Below are 22019 nucleotides of genomic sequence, written 5' to 3'. Positions count from 1 at the left end.
TTAACAAAAATACTTATAGAGACTACTGAAATCTCCTGATGTGCTTTTATATTACATCTGTCCCTTGTCACTTTTTATACTGGTTAATTAAACTGCTTTTCTATTGCATTTTAATCATGCAGTAGATTAAATACAATTATATGGATTTAGTTTCCTATCAGCAGTAAAGAGCAGTTTTCCAAGCTCAGTTTCGTTATATATACAAAATCCAACATATCTGTTCTTATGAAGGAAAAGATTCAGGCTGAGGCTGAAGGCCTGGTAGAAGCTCTATGTATCAAAGTCTTCAAAGTCCCACTTAGGCAGAAGTTGAACAATTTTGAGTCTTGAGGTGAGTCACTATAATAAAATACTTTCATACTTACATCTACAGAATTGCAAGAATGAAATTGTGCAGAAGATCTTGATATGAGTGGTTTCCATAGAAAACCATATCCAGTAAGCATTTAAACATTAAAATTCATCTGATTTAAAAGTCTAAGCTTATGTGCTTTATTCAGAGGAAGACCCTAGAAATGGTACATAGCAGGTGGTACCTGTTCTCTTCTAAGTTGTAGACAGCAAACTTGCTGTGGTAAAAAGAGAACTGAGGAGAACATCTTTGTTTCAGTAAGTGCCAAAACATTTTATAGAATTTTAATGGTTAAAAATTTAAAAAAATTCAGTCTCCTGTACCAAATTTCTACTGACAAGGTCAACTTAAGTGCAATTCTCTTCGTTTGAAAATTTTACAAATATTTAACATTTTTCTTACCCAGAATAAAAACATATTAATGCCTTGTGAGATGAAATGAAGAAGAACTGTTGGCAAATTCAGTGGCAAATCAAGGCCAATGTTTCCTTCAGTATGTGCCATCACTCATAACCAAATGGCAAATTCAAAGTGAGTTTAATCATTGCTGTTTGTAATACAAGCAGCACTAAGTCTTTGTAAATTATTGATGTCAAACCTTTAGTAAACTTTCCTTCTCACAGAAGTCTCAATCCCTTAAGGAATTTAGGAATTCAAGCATACACAATATTGAAAAATTATTGAGCATATTTTGATAAGTCTTTAATTTTAAAGCCGTCATACAAGAATCAATGATATAAGATGTAGCACTAGTTGTAATAATTGAGTATTTTTCCTTTAAAAAAACAAAAAATTCTTTTTAATAGATGCAATTCAGCGGAGTTTATATATAGCATCCAATACTAACTCTTTGGAAATGAAGTAATAATGACAAGATACACAACAGAATATCTGAATGGTAGCATTATATATATGGCGTACAAGAACACATAACCATATAAACTTTGTAATACTTTCTCTACGTTGTTGTCTTAAAAGGATCTTTGCTATAACTCTTAATAATAATTGTCATCACACATACATCCTATTCTTAATATCCTTTGCCTTTTCTCACATCCTACTGCTGCTTCTCCAGCTAGCAAAATATAGGAACAAGCTTTATATGAATGGAGATGTGCTAGCAGTATAGAAGAGCAAACAATGTAGAGTAGTGTACATCTAATAGTGAAAACTAACGTACTATTAACACTTCAGTGTTAAAAAAGATGTCTCAGGATAGCTCAGTGCAGGAACATGACAGGAATCCTTTTGGTTGTGAACAAATGTGTAATTTTAGCTGTCACTTTTGAATATAACACTTCCCATGGAATATTTTCCTTTGAATCATGACTGACCTCCAAGACTGTCGATGCACCCTTTCTCCCACAAAAGCCCTTTTGTGTCTGTGGGATTATATATGTGTCCATTCTGGCCATTTCCTCCTTGCAGAGAAAAACAAGTGCTTAGATTTTTCTTGTTTTCATTTGAGAATCACAATTTGATCGAAAGAGATTAAATAAGTCAGCAAGCGATAATATGAGGCCATTATTGCAACTTTTCTGCTCAAATGGTTTGGCAGCCTTTATCTGCTGGCTTAAACTTAAACAATTACAGGCTTCCAAACTAATTACAGAGCAGAACATTATAGGATTTATGAAATTTGGCAGCTATCATTTAGAAATGGGGGGAAGGTAAGGAAAGAAGAAAAGTTCATAACTATCCATTATGTAAATGTCCTGTAAGTTCCTCAGAACAGAATTAATATACTACTAGTACAGTCTTTCAGCAGCCCTGAGCATTCTGACTTCTAATTTGTATATTTTGTTCATTTTTCATATTTTGTAAGCAAGCATATGGAGAATGCTTTGTAGATCTTAGGAAAAAGCCTTCTATACTTTTGCTTAATTTACAGCATCAATTCCTTAATTATATTAACTAATACATAATGTCTAAATATGTTTGCAGTGATCTACTCACTGCACCCTGCTGTAGTTTCCATCTTTTGCCAGACTGAGAGCTCTGGCTCATGTTGTAGGTGTCACAGCACAACAGAGAAAGTCATGGCAATAAGTACACATGGTCATGTGTACTTATCTGTTCTTCTTATCTGTACCCTCATCTGTACCCTTCTGTTCTGACTGGGAGAACACAAGGTGGCACTAGGATGTCCAATTTCTTTCACAGAGAAACCTGCAGCCAGGGATGCAATGGGAACACTCACGGAGAGGTAATGACTGTGGAGCAACATGAGTTGACTGCACAGGAGTGCTGTGGGGATATTGCTCCTCTCAGCCAGAATGTGAGTCATAGTTTGTCAGCTGCTTGTCAGCTGTTTGTCAGCAGTCAAAAGGCCAATATGGAAATATAAGGAGACTCTTCTGGATAAAGGTGGGGGCAAATCAGAGTTGTTTTGTCAGTTATTCTGCTTAAAGTTCAAGACAGGAAGCTTCAGTAAATGATTTTTTTTATGTGTGTGTGTGTGGGTGTTACTCAAACTACTGCATGTTTCAGAAATCCCAAGAAAGATCTTCCAGAATCATACATTCTTACAATAAATTTAGTCTACATATGTTCCCTAGAAAATAAAACATACTAAAAAAGCAGTCTTGGTTATAGCACCATCAATTTGATTTGCCTTTGTGTTTCACTCCTGAAAAAACAAAATGATTGTACGTGGAGAAGTAGATGACTGATTGTTTAAATTAAGACCAGACTTCTGCCAAAGGATGTGACAACTATCACCACCTGCATTTATCTACCTGCGTGCCTTATGGACCCACCTAAACCAAAACAGTTTGTTTGGGTAAGTTTAATTAAATAATACTGCAGTTGATTTCTAAGTAAATAAAGCTGGTTTGGGTCATTGAGACACAGGGGCTGAGAAGGAGAAGGCCACGTATGTGACCCTCAATGCAGTTCACCAAGATGACTAGGAGCTAAGGTACCCCCAGCAAAGCACAGTCACCAGCTTCAAGGATCTGTTTTTATAACAGCTTCAAAGCTGTTTTTATAGTTCTGATTTGGGCCATATGCTACTTGATTTCTGGTTGCTTGTCATACTATCATAGAATTAAAGTTGGAAAAGGCCTCCAACATCATCTAGTCCAACTGTCCATCTACCACGAATAGTGATAGGCGTGAGTAAGTGTTACATCCATTCTTCCTTTAGCTCCAGGAATGGTGGCTCCACCACCTCGCTGGGCAGCCTATTCTGATGCATCACTACTCCTTCTGAGAAGAAAATCTTTCTGACATCCAATCTGAACCTCCCCTGGTGAAACTTGAGGCTATTCCCTCTTGTCCTGTCTCTAGCTACCTGAGAGAAGAGGCTGATCCCCAGCAGTCCTGCAGTTTCTGTCATCACTTCTTTTTTCTTTTTTTCTTTTTTTTTCTTTTTCTTTTTTGCCAGAAGTGATAAGTGGGAGTTAACAGAATTGCAGCTATTTCAGAGAAAAAATGTGCCAGCACAAGTCAAATTCTGCCCCATAGGCTCTCCATCGCTATCAGTTTGTGCTGAGGCAAAAATTTCCCACATTTTAAGATGCATAGTCCCTTGTTCTTTTCTCTCTTAATTTCCAGACTCCTAGGCACTAGTCTCACTTCTTTCCTGTGATTAATTAAGCAAACTTCTTCTTTAAAGATTTATTTCCTTTTCTGAAAAATAAAAAATTGATGACATTTCTTAAATTGAATTTGAAGACTCGATCAATGTCCACAAATGCTATAAGAATATTGTAGGCAAAGCAACAATTCGTAAATTGATCTTTTTTTTCCCACATTCATCTCATTGCTCCATTGAGGATACCCAGAGATAAAAACTAAAACATAGGCTGAGAGAAATATAAAAACAAACTGTAATTTTAAAAACGCACCTACAAAATTATCAGCACTGTAACTGATCAACACAAATACTCCAGTACTGAAGTACGTTTTCTTGGGGCAAAATTCCTTGAGTTCCTGATGTGATACACACGCACATGCATACTGAATATACACATGTCTACAGACACACATGCTTATACACATACATAAATGTTTGTTTTGCTAAATGTTGCTAAAAAGCAACATTACAGTAAAGCATTATGACTTATGATTAAATAGTGTAAACATAATCTAGCTATGCTTAATCTAGCTAATTTAGATCTATTAAAATGAAGGTAGATTTACGTATGTGTCAGCATGGCATGCAGACCTTCAGTGTGATTGCTTGCTGCTAGCTTGTAGTGAAGTGTGCTTCACCATGTGTTCAATTCTATGATGTGCTAATAGTGTTAGAGGTAATACTACATGGCTTTGTGTCTGCAGGGTTATCATATATTCCAATATGCTTCACAAGGATATTAGGAGGTAGAATATATGTAGGCTGTTGTAAAATGCCATATGTTTGCTTAGACTTTATTTTAATTCTAAGTTCTTGTACTATTGAAGTTTACACTAAATAATGCTAAAACCCAAAGGAATCATATAGAATATCTAGAAACATTATAAAGACCATGTTCAAAGAGGACCACTCATAAATCTCCTACTGTGTTTAGTCAACAGTTCTCCTGATCTACCTTACACTTTGCATTTCATACAGCAGACAGCAGAGTAAAGATGAGGTATACTAGATTTGCCAGAACTGACTCAGAGCGTCCAAAACAGAACTGTATGAAACATCAAATACAAACATGAATACAGTAGATCCCCTTTCTTTCTTGCCATTGCATGAATTCTTTTTACTGGTCAGTTTATAGAGGAGACAAGATCTGATGGGTATGGGGCATGCAACCTAGTTTTTCTCCCCTTGAGAATATGGTAGCCTGTCCTTGCTCAAAAATGATGGATCCAAATTCTTCAGTTCTAGATGGTCCAAGCTGCAGTCTTAACTTGACACACGACAAACACTCTGAAGCACAGATTGCTGGAGCCAAATATAGACATCTGGGAATCTGAAAAAAAAAGAAAAAAAAAAAAGAAAAAGAGAACTAGACGTGTGCTAGTGGCTTTAAGACAAATGCTAATAAAGGAAAAGGAAACGTGATGATTGCCTTTCCTGGAGGATTGCGGGAACCAAGCCCAAGTCTCAAAAAAGGTGCAAAGTTTGGGAAAGAGGATGAAATAGATGATATGTGACATGACAGAATTTTTAGCAAATTTAAAACTTGGAAGAGCTCAAATCCTCACAAGGCAATATTCAGCTTTCTCTCAGTTTACACTGTAGATACATGTTTCTTCTCTTGTTTGGCAGGAATTGGATGCTTTCGCATGACTTACCTCAAACTCCAGGAGTCTAAAAGTAGGACTTTTTATAGAATACAATCCTGCCATGCAAGATGATGGCAAAGGTGATGGCCATCTCAGTTCAAGTATGTGAGAGCTGGAGATGTGGAGAACGTCACAGGGATTGGGAGTAAGGGTTTGATTGCAAGTCACTGCCTCAGTTACATTTTTGATGTAGTAAAGATGGAACTTCAAGAGATCTGTTTGTTTAGAAGTAAAGTATGTGCAACAGAGAAGTTCCCTCCATTGTCTCTTGGAGATTAAAGTGGATGGCTCTATGAAAATAGTCTCATTTCTCAAAAATACCATTTTGAGATTGTTTTAACGTACTTTGTATGATCTAAATTAGCATTAGTTAGCACATAGATTTGAACTGAATAAACCCCACTAATGATAAAACTTCATTTCTATAGTGTCTTGAAGCATTAGAGATAGTAACCTTAATTTTAAAGGCAAATGAATAGATTTAAGCTCCCAAAAACATACTGGAACCAGAAAATAAGATGCGGCCTGATTTTGGTGGTGTAGAATGCACCCATTTTCTGTTAAATGCACAGAAAGTAGGGCTGAGGATAGTCTTTGTTTGAAGAGGTATACCAGATATAATTTGTGGTTATCTAATCAGGCAGACCTTGTGACTGCAGACTTCACAGCTCCTAATAGTCTGCAGTAGGAAATAGGGCAGTGAATGGAAAACGGATAAAGATGCAGAAGAAAGGAGAGACAGAGGTGAAGGGGTTGGACAAGAGTAAAAAGCATTAAAAATAGGGAAAATTGCATCTTGGAGACTGTGAATTGGGAAGAGAAAGGAAAAAGAGAAGAGTAACAGCACAGATGGTGAACGGAAAAGCTGGAGGAAAATGGATGGGCTGTAGCAAAGACAAGAGAAAGAAATAAGAGATGAAAATCCATGCAGAGACTCTTGCCAGTTGTGGACACAAAGCACTGACCCAAGGGGAAATTATTCTGAATTTTACTGGGAGACTGTCAGTGCTGTGGGCCTCTGCATAGGATTTTGAGGAAAGGACCTTGCTGAGTTTCGTGAAAAGTGGGTCACCATGGGTTTTAAATGTGGAAGACTATATATGAAAAGGCATTTTTGATCCCTGTCAGAAGACAAAAATTGGAAGAGGACTTGAAATGTACCATTATGTATAGGGTGTCAGATAGCAGACAGGCGGGGAACAATTAAGACTGCACAAGGCTCTCCATCAGCAGTGTACAATGGGAATAGGATTTTCTTTTTCCCCGGATGTCAGCCCATCCACTCAGGCGAGACGAAGAGAATTTCTTCCACTTAAGAAATCCTTTGTTCAGGAAAGAGCTGTTCAGGCCTCTGTTCTCTCCTCAGCCAAATTGTATATAGTTTTCACGCAGAAGACTTCCCTTTCTGAAGGGCACTGGTAAGCAAAGAGCTTCTGGACAAAGTGCAAAGTGCAGCGAGTCCAGAGTATCCTTGGAGTCTGACGGGGAGGCTAAAGAATGAACAGAAACAATTGCAAATACAAAAAGGTTTATATTTATTCTTGCAAAATTTTTTTCATAGCTATTCTTGTCCTGCAAGACTTGTGAGAATGGTCCTGTTCATGTCTTTTCTTGAATCTTGTTGACAGCGTTCTCAATACAGAAAAACTGCACATGAATTTGTATGAAAGGTGCCTAGGCCCTTGTGGAGGTGTAGAACATTCTAAAAACTATTTAGCTGAACCACAGCTAGCCAGAATCTATGTTACTGTAGTTACAAGTTTTCTTTTCTCCTGATGTAGAATACTGTGAATTAAAAAAATGCAGCTGAACTGCTCAAAACAGAAGGCAAAGAGACAGTTCTTCTTGCCAGAATCCATACAGACTTGCATACTGGGATTAAAATCACTAGATTCTGGAGTGGTTACTTGCCTGTCCGATTTTTCTCTTGTGCTGTGAATATTCACAAAAATGCCGGGCACACATGGACACACACACATGCACAGATGGAAACTTGGAACTCAGAGTTTCTCACCCAGTACAGTTGGGGTAACTGTGCACTTTGGTAAGATCTGTGTATTTTATTACTCTGTTGATACTATAGAAAAGATATCAAGTTAAGTGGTTAACACATATATGTGTAAAACATTTAAAGACCAGTAAAATTATTAAAAGAAATATACAACTCTCCTGTTTGTGTATATTTCTTGAAATTTCTCCATAAGTTTAAGAAAAATCCTAAATATAGTTTGTTTTACATAAGTATTACTATCAACTATCTGTTCATTTGACTTCTACTTTTCTGGGACTACGTATAGTGTCAGTATTTACTTACAGTGCCCTGTTTGCTCTTGCAGTCCAGACTGGAAGTCTCACACCTGGGTTCTGACAGTAGATCCTACTTAGTGGAAGGATAGCAGCCAATCCGTTCTGTCACTTCAGGAAATCACGTAACTAAAATGCACATTCATGTCTTTATATTATAGTCTAAATGCAAAACTGCTTAGGAGGCCATTTTGTCAGCAGTATCTCCCTCATTAGGTTAGTCATTACTGGTGGCACACCTCGTATGAATCTCCATCTTAAGATCACTTGGAAATCTCACCTGTTGCATACAGTGGCTATTCATTTGTTAATGGATGTTTCTCACCAGGATTTTGTTACATCTGTGCCCCATTGTCTGCCCTCACTTCCAGTTCATTTTCAAATGTGATATTATACACTAGTTTGCATGCCTTTAAATGGTTTGGTTCCTTGATACCCAAAGAACACGCCTCTCTCTTCATGTGTGACCAGAAGGCAAGATCAGTAGAAGGGGCTGAAGAACGTAACTTGCTTCCCAGACAATGACATCAGAATGTGGGCTGGCTGGTTGGTTGATAGGTCCTATGGCAAAACCTGTCTTTTCTTCAAAGTTTTTTGATGGGAGAAGAAAGAATGGGCAGTACTGACAGAGAAGGAGGCTATGAATCCTTGTTGGGTGGGAGTAAAAGTTATTTTAAATTTTGGATAATATCTCTTATTTTGAACTTTGTTATTGAGTGTGTATTCAAGCATCACAAGGCTGTATTCATAATAACATCAAGAGGATTCCAGAAAAAACAAAAAAACAAAAAAACAACAAACTAATTAGGCAATTAGCTGCAGAACCTATAGCTGCAAATGCATTTTACTGCATATATTTGACATCCTTCTGCTCATGCCCTGTGCTTTGTAGTCTGGATGTCTTTGCATATCCTGTAATGGAATCATTCTAATCCTTCCTTATTTCCATCAATTTAACACAAGTTATATGTTATAACAAGAAACCCTCCCCCCCCCCCCCCCCCAAGCATTAGCATTCTGCATTAGCTTTTTTTTAAAAAAAATCCCAAATCTCTTCTCTCATTGGCCCTTATTACAAAACTACACCGTGTACATAGGACAAGATTGAAAGTTCAGGTTTAAACAAACTACATTCTGTTGTCATTTTTCTTTGATAATTAGGAATCAATGTTGGGTGGAAAAAAAAACCTGAAAAAGGGGAAAAAATCAGAAAAGAATATAAGATTATCAAGTGCTTTGTATTCCTTCAGTTATCTGCTAATAAGTTTGTACGGCATATTTACTAAAGCCAGAGCTGTACTAACCAGTGCTTCTCATTTTAAAACAATCATTTATGGGTGTTAAAGTATGCCTTTTGAAAGCAGAAGTGTACTATGTCAATCAAAGCTAATCACTGGTACAGGCAAAGTGCTTTTGTTGGCCTCCATGCTCTAAGCCGTGCTTCCACATCTGTGTTTGAAGAGATTAGAGAGGTGCTTCATACAAGAACTGTATTAGTTAAAGCTGATCGACAGTATTTGGAATAAATCATGAAAAAGTTGAACGCCAGAAGGAAAAGCGTGGTGAACGAGTTTGAAATAGACTAGGGCTAAATCTGGCTACTTCCTATCCTTTCCACGCTTCCTTCTCAGGTCCTACGTGTACAAACATATACACAGTTTTTTTGGCTTGCACTTCTGAGAGCAATGCTAGTCATCTTCCTTCAGTTGCTTTGCAGCTAACGTGCAGCTGTGCAGCCAAACATACCCCAGCATGTTGGTACTAAGATGCATACTGTTTATTGGCTGAGGTGCTGATATCATGTTTTATGTGTTTATATCAGTCAGGACTGGCAAGGAATGGGGAAATGGGTGTTAAAGAGAAAGAAGAGCTCTTGCAAATTGCAGTGTTTTAGAGTTCTGCAGCTCCCCCCCACCTGTGTTTCCAGCATCACGCTTGCTTCATGAATGCCATACACTTTCAAATAAATTATGAGTGACAAGTATTTGAACCAATAAAGAGGGCACCATATTTTATATGCAGTAAATTTAATTCCAGATTGTGTTTCACCTCAGCAGTGTGACATGTTTATTGCTGCTGAAAGATGAAAGCACCAGGAGTTAGAGACAAGCGTCAGCAGTTCTAGTGGGCACCAGCAAAATGAAGATTTGACAGACTGGTAGCTGAGCCTGTGAAATGAAATGCCAGATCAAATTTTACCCAAAAGGGGTCAGATGTACTGTCATGCCCCCAGACTCTCAATACCAACTGAATAAATGACTCTGGTTCAACAAGCTGCTGAAAAAGATGGTGTGCCTTCCTTAATTCACTGCTAGAGGGCTATGACGCTTTTCAAAATAGGCTGATGATTGGTGGTGCCAAAACTGACTCTGAGAATATAATAAAAAGAGGTAACTCTGTTGACACTAAACACTATTCAAAGGTATAATTAACCCGCTTTCAAAATTTATATTTAGTAACCTTTGTCCCCCACTTGGACCCACAACTGCCCACATTAACAGTAGAAATTAATATATGATAAGTATACTCAATAATTTATGACAGCATGCTTTTGAATGATTTCTTTCTGCTGGTGTTGCACATACTTAAGGAAAAATCTTTTGGCAAGTTGCTGCCAAATGATTTTGGGGTAGCGTCACTTCAGAGGGTAAAAATAGTAAAGAGAAACGTCATGCGTGTTCATTCAACACCAAGCTTTGGCACTTGCAGTCATGTGCAGCAGCACTTACTTATATGAGTTGTCCCACTGGGAATTCTTAGAAACTGTTTGCTTGAGGGTTACTTAACATAAGTAAGGCTGGCAGAATTGGATCTGATATTTGTAAGCAACAAATTATATTAGGGACAACATGTATGCAGATTTAATCGCGCAACACTGAAAAGACATTTAGAGAATCATTTGGCTCACTACAGATCTCCTAATCTGCAAAAAGGTTTCTACTGACAGTTTTAAAAGTTTCAGATCAAATACCATTCATTGCCAATGGCCACGAGCACTAAAAATCTCTATCAGTGCTGATATTGGCAACAATGCATCAAAGATTCAGATAACAGCAGTGTCAAATCTGTAGGTCAGCAAAGTAAACTCTCCTTCTCAAATCCATCCTCTGTATTCTAGAAAGACAAGCCATATTTCAAGCTGCTGCTGCTTAGAGATAGTTATAACATTTTGTCTTCACATAGCAGTGGATGGCTGTTCCAGATGTTTACCTCATTCCAGGTTATAAATCCTCAATTTTTCAGTCAGCAGCTAGTCATGACCAGTTTATACCTATTTGTTCTTCTGTCAGTCTGTTCAGATAATTTTAAACTCACATAAATAGACTTTTTTTCTCTCCCAGGTGTTTTCCAGCATAAGCAGTCAATCATCTGGGTATCATTTTACTAAACTGGTGGAGATCTTTGATGTCCTCCTAATATGGTGGAATCTGAGGTCTCTGGCTGCCACAGGAGTCGTTTGCTGGCACTACTCCAAATACCAGCAAATATATGTACCCATCAGTTTGAGTCAAACTGGACATGGGTGAGTAGAGCTGTAAACAACATTCCAAGCATGGAATATAAAGCTATATAAAGGCACAAATGTGTTTGAACCTCTGTCATAAAAACACCACTTGATTATCCTAATATTGCATTTGTCCTTTTCACGACAACTCCATGCAGTACATGTACAAGAAGTACAGATACCATCAGCGCTTGGGCAGGCTATCATTTCTGACATCTAGAACAGCATCTTTTTGATGTCTGAACTCCCAAATGCTATCTAATATTCTTGATATTTACATAAAATATGTACCTTTTCCTTAGATTTTCCAAGATAGTATAGAGGGCTCACTCCAGGCATTCCCCAGTGCTGCTTCCCAGTAGTTGCTCTCATGCATACAAAAGACTCTAGATATGATGCAGATAGTAGTTTTTGACACTTTGATGAGTAGAAGTGGTTAGGTCTAGAGGACCACGCGTGTCTCCAGGCTATGCATACATAGCTAAGGCTCACCAAAAGACTGGCAGCTACAAGGAGACAAGCACCAAGTGAGTGACTTGGCACTAAGGCTGCACTCAAAGGGCTGCTCTAGTATTTGCATAACTGATGTGGAAGAGTGCACATGGAAAGGGGAGCTGGTTTGTCCTCTAACCTGAAATGGAAGAGTGAAATTGGAAGCAATCAGCACAGTCTTGGAAAAAGATTTCACAACACTGAATAAAAACAGTCAGTAAAATGGCAGACTAAGTTCTACGTCAGTAATTTCCAAGCAGTGTGCTTGGGGTTTTAGCACTGATAACATAGAGTGAAACTTGCAAAAATCTTGGAATTACTTTTTATTTTTTACTAATAGCAACTTTATGCTAGGTAGTAGTCTAAACATTGGAAGGATTTCAGAGCTCACCAGAAACAAAATAAGGACCTTAACTCCCTGAATCCATCTGTACTGGAATACTGCTTCCCCACAAACACACAAGGAATAACAGTAAAAGTACCAACGGCTGAGATGAACAAAGGTAAAAGACACACATATGCAAAAGGTCTTTTGCATATTACACTCAAAGCCTGAAGAGAAGGTAATAGACATAGTCCCCCATAATTCTAGTGAGATCTCTTGTAACATTTTCTGAACTCTGACTCTGTCTATGAGTCATCTGGCGGTTGCTCAAGATTGCCTTCATCACCAGATTGCTTGGGCTCCTAGTCTTGTCCATTGCATTTTAACTTACACGGGTGTACGTATGTCTATTGCAGTTTCCTACAGGGTGAGGCTCAGTAGAACAAAATCAGCACCAGAACACAGAAGAGAAGGATTAAGGCAGGAATATTAGCTTGTCTAACAAGGTCACATGCTACAAAGAACCTCAGGCTTACCTTTGCTAGGGACATTTTTTTTACATTTCCTGATGATCAGTTTAACCCCAACTTCTTATGTTGGTTCTGTTTAAAGATCCAAGTGCTTTATTCTTTAAACATTATCATTTTGATTAAACAAAACATATTTTATTAGAGTTCATTAAGCCACATTTTTCTTTTAATTCAGCTGTAATAAAGTTAATGAACTACAATACAATTGCTACAATGAAAACTTACATGGTATATTGTACAGAGTGTACAAACACCACCAGTCCTTGGACAGGCTAGTAATGCACAGAGATTCACCAAAACACTTCTGCACCTTTTCTTCATGAAAATTAAACAAACAAACAAATCTAATTAATTTAAATTTATATAAATAAATATAAAAGGCGACATTGTGTTTTTCCTGTTTTTCTACCTACATGCCCACAAACCAGTAATTCCTAAGCTGAGCAAGTGTGAGGTTCATCTACAGCACATTTTTATTATATGCTTTATATAGAAATGTATGTGTTAATATATATATACACACATACGTATACATACATACGTGTGTGTGCTTAGCTGCATCCACTAGTGCTTATATAGTTGTTTTTTTTCTTAATTACTTTCTTCACCTTTGTTCTGAATACCTGATATTGTGTTACTCTGATACTCTATGCTATAGGAACTGTCTCACTGGGAGCAATCATATATTTACCCAAAACTAATGTTTTCTCATCTCCAAATTTTATAATTTTGTTCTATTAAATACATAAGTATTACAGGTATTAAAGAAGCAAATCTCTTAAATTAAAAGCCTGAGGAAAAAAAGCCAAATATTGACCCAACTCCTTATGTAACACTATGTTAGACTTGTTAGGCTGCCACCAAAACTTTTCTGCAGGAAATCTGAAAGTTTTATTCTACAGAAATTTCTGCATCAGAATTCCCAATTACAACTGCAAGAATAGCCATAAAAATATATTAATACGGACTAACATTGAGTTTTGCTTTGACATTAGAAAATAAGTAATTTTTCCTATACTTATCAGTCTATAGGATTGATCCATAGGAAGCTTATTTTCAGTAAAAAGACAACAATTTATTTTTTTCTGAAAACAAGCCTATCAAATGACAATTCATATATATAAACAGGTGTATTTTTTTTGAAAATATTTTGTTGTTGTTGAGTTGGAGCTTCTAATAATCAGACTTTTTTGATGTCTATCTATAGTTGGTATAAATTTGGACTTTTAAACCGAGAATCCAATCATTACCCAATCCGATCCTGGGCTGGACACAGAAAGAAAAAAATCTTCTATATGAATAGAGCAAATTGGGAATCTTTTAGATATTTTTTTCCTATGATGACACATCCATCTTCCTTTAAAAAAAAAAAAAAAAAAAAAATCCTAAAATCCATGGAAAACAAGTTAATTTCATTGTTCTAATTCTTTCCAACCATTCCTTAAGATGGTTAATACTACCTCCTGAAGTCCTGCAGAGGACCAGGTCTTACTACATTTTTTTAAATAAAGCTGTTCTCCAATCTCATTTACAGTTTTGTGTAACTAAAAATCTATGAAATCTAGACTTTTCTCATTCTGGATTTCTACCCCTCTAAAGGATAGGATTTTTTGTTAATAGGTATGATTACATTTGCATGTGACCTGTGTTAGTAATAAATTTTAATTTCCTAACAATTAGCTGCTAATCAATACAACATATGTAAGCATTTAATTTTAATCCTATTCATAGATTCATCACTGTTGACAAGGCTCTCTATATGTTTGAAGTTATGTAAACACTGGCAGAACTGGAATCTGGATCACTTTACTGTAGGAATTAACAGGACATCTTCCTCTGCTTGACCCTCAGCTATGTATATGCTGAAATAGCTTCAGCCCCACCTTATTTTGCTGGACAATTCTAACCACATTAAATTTGTGTTATTTTACTATGCATCAACCTTTTTGGAGGGAAAAGTGTTGACACAGAGCATGAAGAAAATGGATTCAATGGATTTGAGCAAAGAATTTCTTTCTCAGTTTGGGTAAATGCCTTGATTTTTCAGTGCCTCAGTTCTCTGTCCATAAATTGGGGAATTAATATCAGCTCCTTCATCTGCCTTGTCTATTCATACAGAAGACCCCTTGCAGCAAGGATTGTCTCTTGCTATATGTACTACCTTATTGAAGTGACATTGCATCCCTTGCTTTCATTTCTTTTTATGTTCATCTGAGTTAGCCTTTAAGGTTCTAAAAGCAAGTGCTATTTTATTAATTTCTATAACATGGTTAGTATTATATAAATGAGGAATGATAAAAATGAAAGCAAGTAATAAATCATATTTAGCTCTGGAAATGCTATGTAACTGCAATTAATGGCAATTTCAGCATTTCTCCAGATCCCTTCTATAAATTTGTATCATTTTAAAATTTTGACAAACATCCTTTTTAATTCTAAACTCTACCTCACATAGTTTTTGTTCAATAACCTTAGTTAATAAAGTACTTTGATCAGAGTACTTTTAAAATAAATCTTTAATTGTATTTGGATTTGCCACAAGAAGATAAGGCCAAATTCTCAGTTGAATGAAATCAAAATATTTTCAAATTAGTTCTGTCAGTGCAAAGCTCTGAAGAACAATAGCAACCTGCATGCACTAATTTATGCCCATTTGGATCTGCTGTCTTCTTTCATGCCCTGTAGAGGTCTTAGACCAGACCCTCTCAATGAAGACCACACAAAACTGTTAACGTGAGGGCAGGTCACACCACTGCATTTCCTCAAATTCAGGAGGCAAATTCATAAGCAATTATGAATAGAGGGAAAAAGTTAAGTCTGCCATGAATATGAATCTAAATCTAATGATTTTTTTCACCTGAATCTGGCAGAAGTTTGTGTGTGTTCACTTCTGGATGCTAAAGAGTGCGTAGGTGTCATATGTTGATAGAGAATATAATAATTACAAAATATTCCTGCTATGATAAGAAACAAAGCTTTCAACCAGAATTTTACTTGTTTTCATTATCTCTTAGTAGCTTTACTGGATTAGAAAACATTAGATGTATTTTCTCTGTGTTGAGAACACTGTCATAGTCTTTGAGCTGTAGAACGGGAATGAAGGAGCTCCCATCTGAGCTCTGCATTTGTGCTCATACTAAGGAGACATTTTGCACAAGACAATGTAAGGCTCCCAAGACAAAATATTTATGTTACAGTCTTACAGTTCTTTTAGAATCAAATATCATGAGGCATTAGCTAGAGAGAAAAGAATATAGGAATATAGAACACAACAGGAAAGAATATTCCCGTGTTATTTCATGAAGGAACTTTAAAAGGAAAAGAATCATTATTGCTAACCCATCTTTGAATTTAAATTGCACACTTAATCAAACTTTGAACTGTACAACACAATAGGCATAACAAGAAAACCTATGCTTTTAATAGTTAATCATCTGATGCATGACAAGTATCATTCAGGATTCTGTGTGAACTTATTCACAAAAATCATTCAGTAAATTAATGTGGTTTTGCAATATTATCAGTAAAATAGGCAAGCAGCCAAATGTCTAATGACAAATTGGAGGGTTTTGAGATTCGTCTGTCTCTGTGAAATATTGAAATTGTTTTCAAAACAGAAGCACCCTGAAAAAAAATTGAGCAACTCCACATGAACCATAGCACCTATTATGAAAATTCAATAAATAAATAATGTGTCTTATATGCAAATAAATTTATCTACCCTTCAACTTTATCATCAACCATTTTTGTGGTCCACTCTGATTCCTAATGAAATGAATAACAACACTTCTGTTGGCTTTTGGACAAACAAATTTGATCTTATATCCAGCATTTATTCAGATCTGATGTATCTTTTAGGCAACGTAAATGCCATATTTGCAAAGCCTAAAAAGGAACCACTCTGAAGAAAGGGCAGCAGTCTTTCAAAGCAGTGGTTATTGTCTGGAGCATTACCTGTCTTGCAGGTGCTATTCCCCTTCATTTATCTTCCAGCCTTGATCTGATGGATTGGGGATTATTGCTCTTTTGGCAATCAGATCCTGAACATGTCTCCTATTTAACTCTGGGCTGTAAAAAAGGGAAAATTAAAAACCATTATGAGACCTCCATATAATTAATCTTCAGATGGCTTGAAGCTTAAGCATGTAACGTCCTCAGTACACTGCCTACTGTAACAAGTAACAGGAGGGAAAAAGAGACGACATATCAACACACTTTATCCAAGGGAAGAAATTCTGGTTGCAGCATTAAATATAAATACAATAGCGTGTTGGCATAATGTAGTAAGGTTCTTGTACTATTAAAGGCTTTGTTCTAAAGCGTATCTGTGTACACAATGAGATGATGAACACAGTGCATCACATAGCTAAATTTAATATATGCAGGGGTATGATGTTTGCGATGCATGCATTTCAGCAGGTCCCATTAGTGCGCCTTTCCCCTCCAGTGAAAACAGAATGAACCACAGCCCCTTCTGGTTTGCATAAAGCAAACAAAATTAGATTTGCTTTGCTGAATTGAAACCCGCTTGGGATTGTGAGCCTCTCTCGGGGACAAATTACTTCAAACAATCCCTTTGTACCATAACAAAATCAAAAAATTCAGGCCAATCAACATGGCTCAAAACCCTTAACACAAGAATTAATAATACAACCTAGTCTATTTTTATTGCTTCTGAGCTACAGATCCTTGTTTTAATATAATTACACTTATTTGTGGTCCACATGTTAAATAAGCTTGCATATGTTAACTAATGTGACATAAAACAACTTTCATAATTTCACGATTGCTACCAGTTTTGTTCCCTCTAGAGTAACATCCCTAACACAGGACAAGCTAAACTTTAATTACATTAAATTAAAAATATAATTTTTTTTTCTGCCTGTATAGATAGAATAGAAGATATTTCTGTGGTTTTAAATATGTCAAAAATATTTCATTTAAATTCCACTAAAGTCAGATTTTGTGATGGGTTTCCAAATCTAACTCTTCCTTCAAAGAAAAATCTTCTCCCTAGCAGGGAAATCTCATTTAAGGTGGCACACAAAGTTTCCCCACTTATTAACAGAATACCTTTACATTTAATGGTGTTGTTTTTACAATACTTCTCGCTTTTTTAGACCACAGCATTTTAGGCATTGCAACTACTTAAGATGAAGGTACATTGTACACAAAGGTAGATATTTTATTTATATTCTTCATTAGACACACCCAAAATGAAGCACAGGGAAGTATGTTTGTCTTTTCTGTTTTCATCACTATTTTATGTATTGCTCCAGACAGTATTATTTCTTAGCATTTTTCAAACTCCAACCTTGGTGTTGCACAATATTATTTTAAATACCACAAAATAGTGGCAAACATAACCAGCTCTGATTTTCCATCTTAACGTAATACAGGATTATGGACAAAAAAGCAGGAGGTCACTTTTATTACTTTCTAATAAGACTTTACCTTATATGAGGCTATGAGCAATATATCAAGATGTCACTTTGTGCCTCCTAATATGACATTGTGGTGATGGAAGGAGCCAAGGAGTTAGCGCAATTTTCTGAAGTATTCTCCCCAGAAGCATGTTTCTGCAATGCACAGTCTCAAGCACTTGGAAAGGAAAGTGCTGACATAGGGCAGAATTATACCCTGACTCATAGTCCATGTAACCCAGCTGATGGATGCATAACGTATCAATCAAGACAGTTCTGTTCCTGGAATATATATTTTCTTCACAGAAAACAAAAACAATCTTTGCCCAATTTAGTCTGAAATGCAGAAACGCACAGAAGAAATCAAAGATTGAGAAGAATGAATGATGCATTTTTACTGTAGCCATAGGAATGTTAGAGTTAATATTTGCATTTTAAAATTGTGTAAAAAGTTAAAATAGAGAAAAGCACATACAGAGCACTTTAACTATGCCCCATAGTGACTCTGTATATGCATACATGGCTAACAGATAATAATGCTTCTGACCTCAGTAAAGCTTACAATTATTTCTAAACATAGCTTTGAAATTTCCATTTTTCCCGTCTCATGTTGTTGTAAAGTGGACTTACCTGGATTGCATCCTCTAATTGTCTTTTTTGATACAAGTTCAAATTTGTTAAGATTATAGCCAACATGTATTTTCCTCTTCCTTTTAACTTTATCTGTAGAAGGTAATAGCTTATGCCTGCTCTGCTCTGGACACACAGATGAAGTTTTATGGTATTTCCACAGTAATATCTAAATATTTTTTATTTTGAAAGTAGCATGGTCTCCAGAAGAAGATCAGATGGTTACAAGCCAAGCACTAGGGGAGTTAAGAAACACTGTAAAAGAGAGAAATGCCTGCCAAGATAGAACAAGAAATATCAGAGGTTAATTGAGCTCCATGTTTTAGACAGATTTTACTAGTTAAAATGGAAAAAGACAACAGGTTTGCCTTATGCATTCCCTGTTTTAAAGAGGTTAGTGCCAACATAATCAATTTCATTTTCAGATGCGGGTAGGCTTGTTGAGCTTAAATTACCAATCCATAGGAGATATGGAAGCTTCTACCAAACAAAATCCAGCTCAGTTTACTAAGATGAGTAGGTCGAAAGAGGAGGCAATGCAAAAGGCAGCTCCAGTAATAGCAGCAGATGTGATGGTGCAAGTGTGAGAGAGGAATGATGATGGAAGGACAGCCTTTAACCATGATGAGAGAGTCTGACTTTGCTGATCTGTCAAACTATAAAGTGATCATCTGATATGAATGCTAATATTCAAAAACAAAACTACTCCATGTATTTTGGAATATTCCTTGCCTGTTGCTTTCCCTCTGGTGATGATTGTGTCGTTCTACATCCAATACTACAGGCAACACTTTGCCCCATAAATGCCTCAGAGCTGTGACACATTTTTTATTAAAATCCCCACTGAGGGCCACTGTACAAATACCTGGATTAGCAGGAACTCTACAGTGTGTTTAAACACTGGTAAAAGTAATGCATATGAAAACTTTCTGCGTGGTATAATAAGCAGCGATCCACTGCCAGTTGTTAAATGCTGCTCTTATATTGTGCAACACTCAAACCTTTGTTGCACCATGCAGCCGCTGCATGTCACTATTAAGACAGAGTGACAGAGGAAGGCTTCAGAAAGATTCATAAATTTTTAGTGGAGATGGATGTCACTGTCAGCTGGGTTAAAGCTTCACCTGTACATAGATATTTATTTATGGTTTAAATCCCAAACAGTTGAAGTGCTCAGAAGAGTTCACAGTCCACTCTGTGCTACACAGTTTAGATTGTGTAGAGTTTTCCATGCATTTGTTATGTATTTAAGTATGTGTTAAACCATTAGATCCCAAGAAAATCATAGTCATTCATGATTCATTGAGTCATTCATATCTGAAAGTTGTGCCCTACCGCCACTGTATTTTCTTGGGTTGAGATATGTTCCTCCTACAAAATATATAAAGTATTATCCATGGACAATTACCCACTTCTAACCATATTTCAGAGGAAGCACTTTTAGCAGTATAAATTATTCATATTATATAATGCTGCATACAAGTGGTGTACTCTGTCAGAAAGAGCCTATTTTGTTGTGGGTTGGTGGTTTTTTTTATATTTAATATGAGGGCAAAATTCTCTTCCAATCTACATGATAGCAGATTGCTTCTGGATTCTGGCCTTTCTAGGTGAGCAGATTTCTATCTGGTAAAATACATCACTCTCCATGATAGATCAGTGTATTTAAGAACACTTAAGGAAACTGTAATCTTATAAGAATCATGCTTTCAAAAGTGACTTTTAAATTTTATTTTATTAGTATTTTATTTTCTTATAATTAAATCAATTATTGATAGTAACACATTTAATAAACTTGGAAAAGGTTTCATGACTACATGTTTTTGTGCGCTGTGGTCTAGCTCCGTGTTGAGGTAAGACTCGGATCTCTACCACTGCTTCATCTTGCTTCTTTTTCACTTGCACTGGGGAGAAAAACAGGACTGGGTGGGAGGTTTGTTCCCAGCATGGAGAAGTTGGGAATCAAGACCCTGCCTCTGTTAGTTCACACCTGCTGCACAAACACAATGACAAAATCAATGCAAGTTGTGGCTCCTCTGTGCCATGTTGGACAAATATAGATTAAAAACATCCCCACTGTGAAGTGCTTATGCTCACACCCAAGATAGTACACAACAAGATGATATTTGATTGCCCTGAGAAGCTGGATTGTATTTTCCCACCTTCAGTTCCAATTTACCTTGTCACAGTCATTTTTCTTTGAATTGTTTTACAAGTGCTCACAGAGCACTGATGGTTATTCTTAGCTTTACTTTCCAGAGGAAGTTAGGCATCACCATGTTCTAACAATCATATTAATTCACTAGCTTTATGTGAAAACCTTGATACTGATCTTATAAATAGTTCCTGCTAATGCATTTTGGGTGAAATGCTGCCAGGTTTTAGTGATGCAAATTAAGATGACTGTAAAATTGTTACTTAGCGGTTTTGTTAAATGTAAATTTGCAGTGCTGCGTAGTGTTATTCCGTTTCTTGCCGTATGTTCGAGCTAACAGGCAGAACCATGCTCATTTGTATAATGTTAATACCTTCTTGCTTAACTTTTATAATATTCTGCACAAATTAACGTAAGATCCTAATAATCAGGCCAGCTATTAAAGAATTCTGTGATGTGTTCCAAAATGAAGTGTGTAACGCCTATTGGGTTCACACAATAATTACAGTCTGACTGCCGTCTGCTCTTCTCATCACAGTGACACCTGCTAACAAATATGTTGCTAACTGTGTTTGCAGCATTACAAATAGGTAGAAGCTTATTGGTTGCTACAGGGCGAGGGCACTTGTCCTGTGTACTTACCACTGGAAGGTGATTTAGCAAGTCTGCTGTGATGATCTGCTTTTCTCAGTGTGAGGCTGTGTTTTGCACCCTAGAATTTATAGGTGCAGTGTCACAGCACAGATATTCCTCTTTTCACCTTTCTCTTTTCCTGCTGTTGCATTCTTTCATGTTTGCGGATTTGTTGTTGTTTTTACTGACATTTCTGCAGAAAAGCATTTAAACAATTAGTGAAACAAGAGCTCAAAAACTTCCAGTTGTGTACATCTATGTGCATGACTGGGTGTGTGTGAGAGAAAAAGAAAAGGAAGAAGGGAAGAGATTTCAGCTCTAGCACTGCAGCTTTATGTATATAGTATTTAACTGCATGGGGATTGATGTGGAATAAAAACAGTACACACATCTTTTCAGAAATAATCACATCCTCTCTGGGATTATTCTAGTGAACTAAGATGT

The sequence above is a fragment of the Lagopus muta genome, chromosome 2, assembly GCF_023343835.1.
Source record: "Lagopus muta isolate bLagMut1 chromosome 2, bLagMut1 primary, whole genome shotgun sequence".
NCBI classification, from domain to species: Eukaryota; Metazoa; Chordata; class Aves; order Galliformes; family Phasianidae; genus Lagopus; species Lagopus muta.
This window is presented reverse-complemented; position numbering follows the sequence as displayed.